At 35.1% G+C, this 8,577-nt stretch overlaps 1 long non-coding RNA gene across 1 annotated transcript; it reads right to left on the bottom strand.

Annotated features, from left to right (window-relative positions):
• Positions 1–4,812: 4,812 nt before the first annotated feature.
• Positions 4,813–8,091, bottom strand: LOC132061806 (uncharacterized). Its single transcript, XR_009416159.1, has 2 exons — positions 7,665–8,091; positions 4,813–5,553 (listed from the first exon to the last, which is right to left on the bottom strand). It is a non-coding gene; the product is annotated as an uncharacterized LOC132061806 (long non-coding RNA).
• Between the last annotated feature and the right edge of the window lie 486 nt (positions 8,092–8,577).

Below are 8,577 nucleotides of genomic sequence, written 5' to 3'. Positions count from 1 at the left end.
AAATGTCAATTTTTGCAATTTTCTCGGGATTTTTGAAATTTTATTTTCTTTATGGGTGCATCCTTGCTCCGTCTTTGACTCGAGAATTTTGAAAATTAAAATACGCGTCTTATGAGGTGAAAATTAGGTGTCATCAGTATTGAGCAAAATGCCGGAAATGATAGCAGTTGTTCGTTCTGTAATAGCTTTCAGACAGCTAGCCAGAGATGTAGCAACAGCAGGCTAAACAAAAGCAGCATCAGTGGCATGCAACTGAGCAAAATGCCGCAGCAATGGCATCAAAACCAAGAGAGAGCATCTTTCAGCCTAAATTAGCAGTTCATGGCAATAAACATAGCAACAGGATGGCAGAAATATTTCAAGGAATGCAGCAACCCATCAAGAAAACATAACATCAGCTTTCTCAAAGTGCAGCAACTGTTCTTGGAACCAGCAGAATAGTTCATATACAACAGCTAAATGACATAGTGCAACAGCTAATCAACCAAACAAGTGTAGTATGATGGCAGTTGCTACATCAAGTTACAGCAGGCAGAAATATTTCAAGGAATGCAGCAAACCCATCAAGAAAACATAACATCAGCTTTCTCAAAGTGCATTAAAGGCATAATGTTTGGCCTCAAAACTTGAAATGCAGCAGATCTGCTTTGAGTGCAGTAAGAACAAACAGCAGCAGTGGATCAAGTGCAACATTGTTCTTATTAATTCTACAACAACCTCAGGTGCAGTAAGTACATCACCTCCAAATGAGGTGCACTCAAGAATACAGCAGGTCATGGCAAACCACATAACAACAAAGAGAAGTAGCAACACTTCCCAGCTTCAAAGGTGGGACAGAAACTCAACTCAGGCAGGCTGTTACATTCCTCAAAACAACAGCTATTAATGACAACAATGTGCCTTAGAATAGGCAACTGCTTATTATAACCATGTGCAGTAGGGTCTCAAGTTAAGTAACATCTCAAGAACATTTGAGATGAAAAAGTCCCTCAAGTATTACAAAGAAAAAGAGAAGTGAAGGAATACTTAGGAGTCAATCCTTTGAAGTAGTTATCAGGAAGCAAAGACATCAAACAACATATTTCTGATGCCACGACAAGATCCAAAGATTTCTAGAACCTCGGCATGGCAGTCTATTGGAGGGGGGCTAAACCAATCCCAGAAGCATGCCTTGGTTTTCAGCCAACATAAGATAAACTACAAAGACAGTGAACAACACTTCTCAACTTCATAATTAAAGCAGAATGTAGACTCAAAATATAGCAGGCATTTGACCAATTAATTTGTTTGAAAGCTCAGCAGCTCACAGCAGCATCAGCAAGACGACAATTCAAGGAGATTTTGGGATGTAAACTCCCCAGGTCATGCAAAGAAAATAGGGGTGAAGAATGAGTATCAGAAGTGAGCAATTTGAATATCAAACACAAAAGCATTTCATTTGTTTGGAAGATTATGACAGCTTACCCAAGTTTAAACATATCACAGTTTCAGGAGTGGATGAAAACATACAAAGACTTTTCATATGACAGTTTCAGCTAACAAAATCTTGGATAACAAGTTATTGAGAATTTCTTATTTACTCAAAGTTGAGTCATTCTGTTCTTCAATTATCCAATCAGCCCACAAACAAATAGTTACAAACATTATCCTGGAACTAGCATAAAAAGAGGGCATTTAATCCTTAAAGACAAAAACATTACATGAGTTAGGACTGTCATGAAGTTTGTTGCAAAAATTAATACTAGTTACTAGGAAGGACATGGGGATGCTCAAACTCAGCATTCAGAATCAAATTCTCTTCACTTTGTCATTAACTCAACTCAATTTAACAAATGGTGAAGGATAGACAAATACAACTTATACAGATTTTAAAGAGTTGAAAGAGGGGATCATGCAAAGTTCAAGTTAAGACACCCTTTCATTCTCTCTTAAACAGCACTAGATTCATACTTATTCCTTTTATCTTTTCCAAAACCAGTTTTATCTTTTTGCACACAGAAACTGAAAATAGTTCAGTTTAATACTCATGCTTTACACACACACATAGCATAGATCTTATTTATCAAATGCACAGCAACAAACATATTCCTCTAACAGTGAAATAGAGTCAAACACAGAGGTATACTTCACAAGTTTGAGTCACATATGAACATCCTAGGACTGCCAGATATCCATATACATTTTACAGGACGTTTTAGACTGCTGAAACCTAAAACAACACCTAAAATCACCTTGAATCAACTAGATCAAATTCTGGTTTTAAAAGCTAATGTAATGCTGAGCCTACATCAACAGTTCTATTTCGTTTACCTATTATGTAATCTACCCTTTCTTTCCCTTTAACAGCACATAAGAGGTAAATTAGAAGAAGAAAATAAATGGAACCCATCAGAACAGTTTCACAAGATGACCAAGAGTGTTCAAAATGCAGAAACAAACATGTATTCTAGAGACAATTAGGTCTTAACCAGACCTTAGTGGAAGATGATTGGTTTGTTTAGAACATTTAATCAAGACAATAGGTTCTGATGGGTCACATATGAACATCCTAGGACTGCCAGATATCCATATACATTTTACAGGACGTTTTAGACTGCTGAAACCTAAAACAACACCTAAAATCACCTTGAATCAACTAGATCAAATTCTGGTTTTAAAAGCTAATGTAATGCTGAAAATACATAGGTTGAACTTTTAATTATAAACATAAGCCTACATCAACAGTTCTATTTCGTTTACCTATTATGTAATCTACCCCTTCTTTCCCTTTAACAGCACATAAGAGGTAAATTAGAAGAAGAAAATAAATGGAACCCATCAGAACAGTTTCACAAGATGACCAAGAGTGTTCAAAATGCAGAAACAAACATGTATTCTAGAGACAATTAGGTCTTAACCAGACCTTAGTGGAAGATGATTGGTTTGTTTAGAACATTTAATCAAGACAATAGATTTATAAGCTTAAAACAGATTTGAGGGGAGTAGGGGAAAACAGTGAAAACAACTACTGATTAAAAAAAAAATCATCTCAGGATCCCCACTAAACTATCTAGGTAAACAGCCAAACTGATCAATTTAATTAACTGAGACTATTCCAGTTCTTAAACCAGGATCCAGATAAAGAAAGAGGAGAGCCTCAACTTACTGTTACAACTGCTTAACTAAATACTCAAACATAAGAGAAAACAAACTAATTTAAACTCCTTTTTAAGCATGCTGGAATGTAGAAACTGGATATGTCTTTTGGAACAAACCTAAGCTATGCTTCAAACAATCAGAGACAATTTAAAATATCCAAACATACCAAACATTTTAGTTCATTAACTTATCAGAAGGGGCATACTACACCCTTTAAAAGAGTCCAACACTTAACAGGATTCATAAGAAAACTTCACTACTCAAAATGAGACTCAAACTAATCACATCTGAAAATATACACACTGTGTTCTCATAATGGAAGGCTTAGCTTGACAGCCAGGAAGTCAGGACATGCTGTTCTATACTTAATGTCTAGCATAATATAGCCATTAACGGGTTGTATTCCAACAGTTCAGTGTGAACTCAAACTAATGGGAGGCCCATTCAGATTTCACTAACTTAAAGGAGAACAACATTTAGCGAAAACATTTTTTCTGTCTACTCACATTTGGTTCAAAGAAATGCAAGTAGTGAAAAGGAAAAAGGGCAGACACTTTCCTAGATGAAAAAGAAAATTGGTTTACTTAAAACCACTAGGTTGAAATAGTTATTTGAAAATATTAAGCTTGATTCATTGGTGAAAATTACAAAAAGGGATAAGATAGGGACTGATGACTTCCAGATACCCTTTCCAAAACTTAAATTGATTTTCTTCCTCTTTTTCAAAATAGTGAACTAAACTTTATGTTAATCTAATATTACAAAATATAATCTTGTTACATCATTTCAAAAACTGAGATCCTATAGTACCATTAAAGAGAGAGACATAAAATTGTTCTACATCCAAGTTTGGATCAAACTGAACAGGAAAGAGACACTTTGAGGGTTCACACTTTTACTGCAAACATGGATAGCCATAGCAAGAGACAATATAACAGTCAAACAAAGCCGTAGTTTCAGCCTATAAAATACATTCAATTCTGTAAAAAGAAAAGACATTCACACTTACAAACAAGGGGCTGCTAGAAATCTCAAAAATAAGACTAGAACCTCAATATCTTTAGGAAACAATATTGATTGTTTGAATCACTTTAGACAAAATGAGATGAGGTTGTAAAGTTAGAACAAATCTGGAAGAGTTTAGCATTTAAGAGGTGGCCCAGCTGCACCAGGGAAAGAATAGAAGAAGCATCTGACTACTTCATGCACGCTCCACTTGGCTCGGGGGGATATAGCTCAGTTGGTAGAGCTCCGCTCTTGCAATTGGGTCGTTGCGATTACGGGTTGGATGTCTAATTGTCCAGGCGGTAATGATAGTGAGTTTAGCATTTAAGGGGCATACTTAGATGCAACACTTCTTGTAAACTATTTGGCTTCTACATTAATATTTAGAAATGACAGATTGGTTATTACTTAAGGAAACAACATGTGAAAACTGAGTTCAAACACTTCAATGTTTATACTAAAAGAAATAGAGAAAGGGCAAAAAAAAGGCTATTTAACTACTCACATTTTTGCACACCACAAGACTACATTTGTCATGTTAGTTAGCACGGCATTTCTTCATATAAGGCAAGAAAAATAACACATTCTGATTTCAAAATGGCTAGGTTACTACCTGACCTATCAGCAATTCAGGAAGAATAAATAGCAACAGCAAGTGCAGCAAACAACAGCAAGGTAACAATAATCTCATAAGAGCATCAATAGCAAGATAGGCCTCAAAGCTTGAGTAAAAGGCAGCAATAATGGCCTTTAAACTTAAGCAAAATGCAGCAGCCATTTTCTACTTCAAATCTGACCAAAATTCAGCTCAAAATACCACAACAACCAACTAATCATAACAGCTGCTCATCAATCATATAGCAGTAACAAGGTAACAACAAAACAATTCATCAGAAGATAGGAACAAGAGTACAGCAGTGATCTGCTGAATACAGAAGGCAGCAATGCCCTCAGAGCATAGCCTCTGCACTCATTGCATGTGGTATTTATACCTTCCAAGTGCAGTAAGTTCACAATCAAGAAAAAGGCAGCAGCCAAAAGAGAAACAACCCACAACAGGAGCTATTCAAGATGGATCAAATGTAGCAACCAAAATCAAGGAACAACTTAATCTCAAAATAAAAGAGCATAACAAGTGACAAGAACTACAGTAAAGCAGCAACAATAAAGAGCAGCAGCCTGCTCTCTAAAATTCCACCAGAAATTTAACTCATTTGACCTTCAAAGGGGCAGCAATTACTTACCTCAAAAGGGCAGTAATAACATTACCAACTTAAGTAGCTTATGAGGCATAACAGCTCAAAAATACGGCAGCCAAGGTATTAGGATGTGTAGCAGCAAATTCACTCCAAATGTGACTCATAAAACCAACAGCAAGCAGTAGCCACTTCCCTTCAAGTTTAGCAGCAACTGAAGGGCATTTGGGATTTTGAAAATCTCCAAGTCATGCAAAGAAAGAGGGGAATAAAGAATGGGTAACCCAAAGTGAACAAGTTTGAACATAGTATCAACACAAAGCAAACTCAGTTGTTTTGGGAAACTTAGTCAAGTTTTAACAAATAAGGACTGAAATTCAAGTTTTAAACATATAGATATGAACCTATTCTTTTAGTTTCAAACAACATAACTTAAATAACAAATTCAGTTGTTTTTAAAGAGAACTAGGGACTGAATCATTGACCATCTCATGACAGAACAAGCACTGACAACAACTGACTGAAGGGAAAGGAACCACAACACATCATTCATGAAGTTCCTCCACAGCATAAAGATGAAAAAGACAAGGTTCAGACCAACCCCTCCCCTTTAGGGATAGTTAAGCAACTAAAACCCAATTCCAAGAATTTGCACCATTACTAAACTTAATAAATCTCTATTATTTGAGGATCTTTACATCAAAACAAACAACCTTGGTTCCCATTCAAGTCAGTTAGCTACAACATCCATTCACAAATTTCAAACAGAAAAGACTGTCCAACTCTCCACTCTGAAATCAGAGTTTAAGAAAAAACACAGGAAGCAGTTGTGTAGGACTTGAGTAAACTTTAAAAGAGGCTTCAAACATGAAAATACAAACAACAACCCTCTATTTTTATTTTAACCATTTGAACATTCAAACAAAACTAGTTAGGGGGTAGCATGTTGAGGCTCTAAGACGCTGGTTAAATTTAATGGCAACTTTCAGAAATACATATGTAATCCCCTTAACTGTGAAGAGCACTTAACCTAGATGTATTTAATCTACTTGTAGAAGAAAATCATTCATGTCCTAATCCTAACTCCTATAAATATAATCCCAAACAAACATATGGTTTCCTTAGTTTGTTAATAGAATAGGAGAATCTTCATGATAAGAACTCAAATAAACTTCGACTAACAGCCAACTGATTTAAAGCAGCCCTAAGTGACCATTCAGAACTTCATGGTTTAACATCCCAGAAGAACATACAAACAAGGTTAAGTAAGCATCCACAACAAAGGCATATAGCTTCTTAGTTTTAAAACTAAATTTTTTCAAGGGGCTTATCCAAACCAAACTAGAACATAACACAGTAGTTTTTTTTTTTTTTTTACAGAATTAATAAACTCAGTCCTTATTTGATCATGTTTCAGTATTTTTGAATGCAGAACCAGCTAAATATTTCAGAGATCACATAAGCCAACAAACACTTCAGAAATCAATATTAGAATTATTTAGGAATAGAGATAGAGGTGGGGTGAGGTCAAACACATTTTAACTCTTAAGCTTATTAAGGGTTACTTTTCAAAAGGAAATGGGCTAAACTGAACTAAACTATTCTGGTTTGAAGCATGCTGTAGGTTCAAACTCAAGTTGATATCCAATTCTAAGCTAACATGTTCAGTAAAGCACAAGACAAATCCAAAATGTTTTAAGAACATTTCAAGGCCACTTCCCCCCAAAAGATGACAAGCTAGCTAGCAATGTGTTTCCAAATATGTTATCAAATATGGTAGAGATACTTCAAGTTTAATCAAGTAATCAAAGGACAAGTTAAACAGGAAAAGCCATGAACCATGATTAAAGAGAGACTTCTATTGCAGATTTAAACTAGGATGAACTTAACCAAATCCTGGACAAGTCATTCAAAACAAGATTAATCACCATTTTTACACCTAATGAACTTCAAGAGAACCAAGACTGAAAAGGGAAGCAGGGATTCTACTGAAAACAGCCAAAACCAATTCCTATGTTCATTCTTGCATCTCATAAACATAATCACATGAAATTCGACAATAGGAATTAAATATGGCAGAGAATCATCTCATGTTTGCGCACGCTAAATAAGAGAAATCACAAACATTCAAAACTCATAAAATCCAATAAGTTAACAAAATTGGAAAATAGAAACTACTGAAATAAAAGAGAAATTACTCCATGCCTTTCATATATAAGCAAATAGAAGCTAAACGTCTATAAAGCTATATTAAACCAAAGAGAAGCATAAACAAACCAGAACTGAAAGAAAATCTTAAAATGCTGAAATAGAAAAGAGAATTACCTTTTTGTAGAGCAGCAACGAGGGCGACGAGAGCTTAATGGTTACCTTTCACCTGAATCGATTTTCGACGAACGGAAATGACTTCCAAAAATTAAAGTACGAGCTCGAAATTCCTCGAAACTCCAGGCTTTTGCCGAGCTTCTAAGTGTTCGAACTCTTGAGGGTTGTCAAAAATGCCATTGTGGGTGTGAAAACCCATTGTGGCTATGTTCTACTCTGAAAAAATCCCCCCCAAAAATGAAGAGAAGGTTTTCTATTTATAGAACCCAAAATGAAGTATGACCGTTTACAAATTGAATTCAAAATCCCAAACTTACCAGAGAAGATAAGCAAAATCTGTTGCCAATTGAAAAGAAAAAAGTACAGTTACCGTTGAAATAAACTGAAATCATACGTTCACAGAGATTCATAGGGTTTTTTTTTTTTTTTTTTTTTTTGAAAATGAAAGTGAAGGGGTCGTTTTTGTTGATGTGTAAAAGAAAGGATTTTGGGCTGGGTCAGTCCCTTTTGGGCTGGACCCGAGTTTGCATAGGGCCAGAATTTGCATATATGCCCATATATACGTAATGTATATCATCAGTGTATACATGCGTATATATGTGGTATATATACGATATTTTAAGAAACTCTTAAATACCACAAATGTAAAATAAAAGTATTTTCATTTGTCTCAAATTATTTTAATTAAAACTAAGATATATTCCCCAAAACATAATTAAACTCTATTTTAATACTTAATTTACCCAAAATAAACTGCATATTACTTGATTAATTCAAATCCCTCGACTTTGACGGAGTAGAACACTAAATGATGACTAATTGTAAATGCTTAAAACTAATAACTCATAACTAACTATAAATACTCTTGTATTCTCTTGAAAATATGCTAAGAATGTAAAATGACATGCGGTTG

This window comes from Lycium ferocissimum, chromosome 7, assembly GCF_029784015.1.
Source record: "Lycium ferocissimum isolate CSIRO_LF1 chromosome 7, AGI_CSIRO_Lferr_CH_V1, whole genome shotgun sequence".
NCBI lineage: Eukaryota > Viridiplantae > Streptophyta > Magnoliopsida > Solanales > Solanaceae > Lycium > Lycium ferocissimum.
The sequence above is the reverse complement of the archived record's forward strand: the minus strand, read 5'-3'. Positions and strand labels throughout refer to the sequence as shown.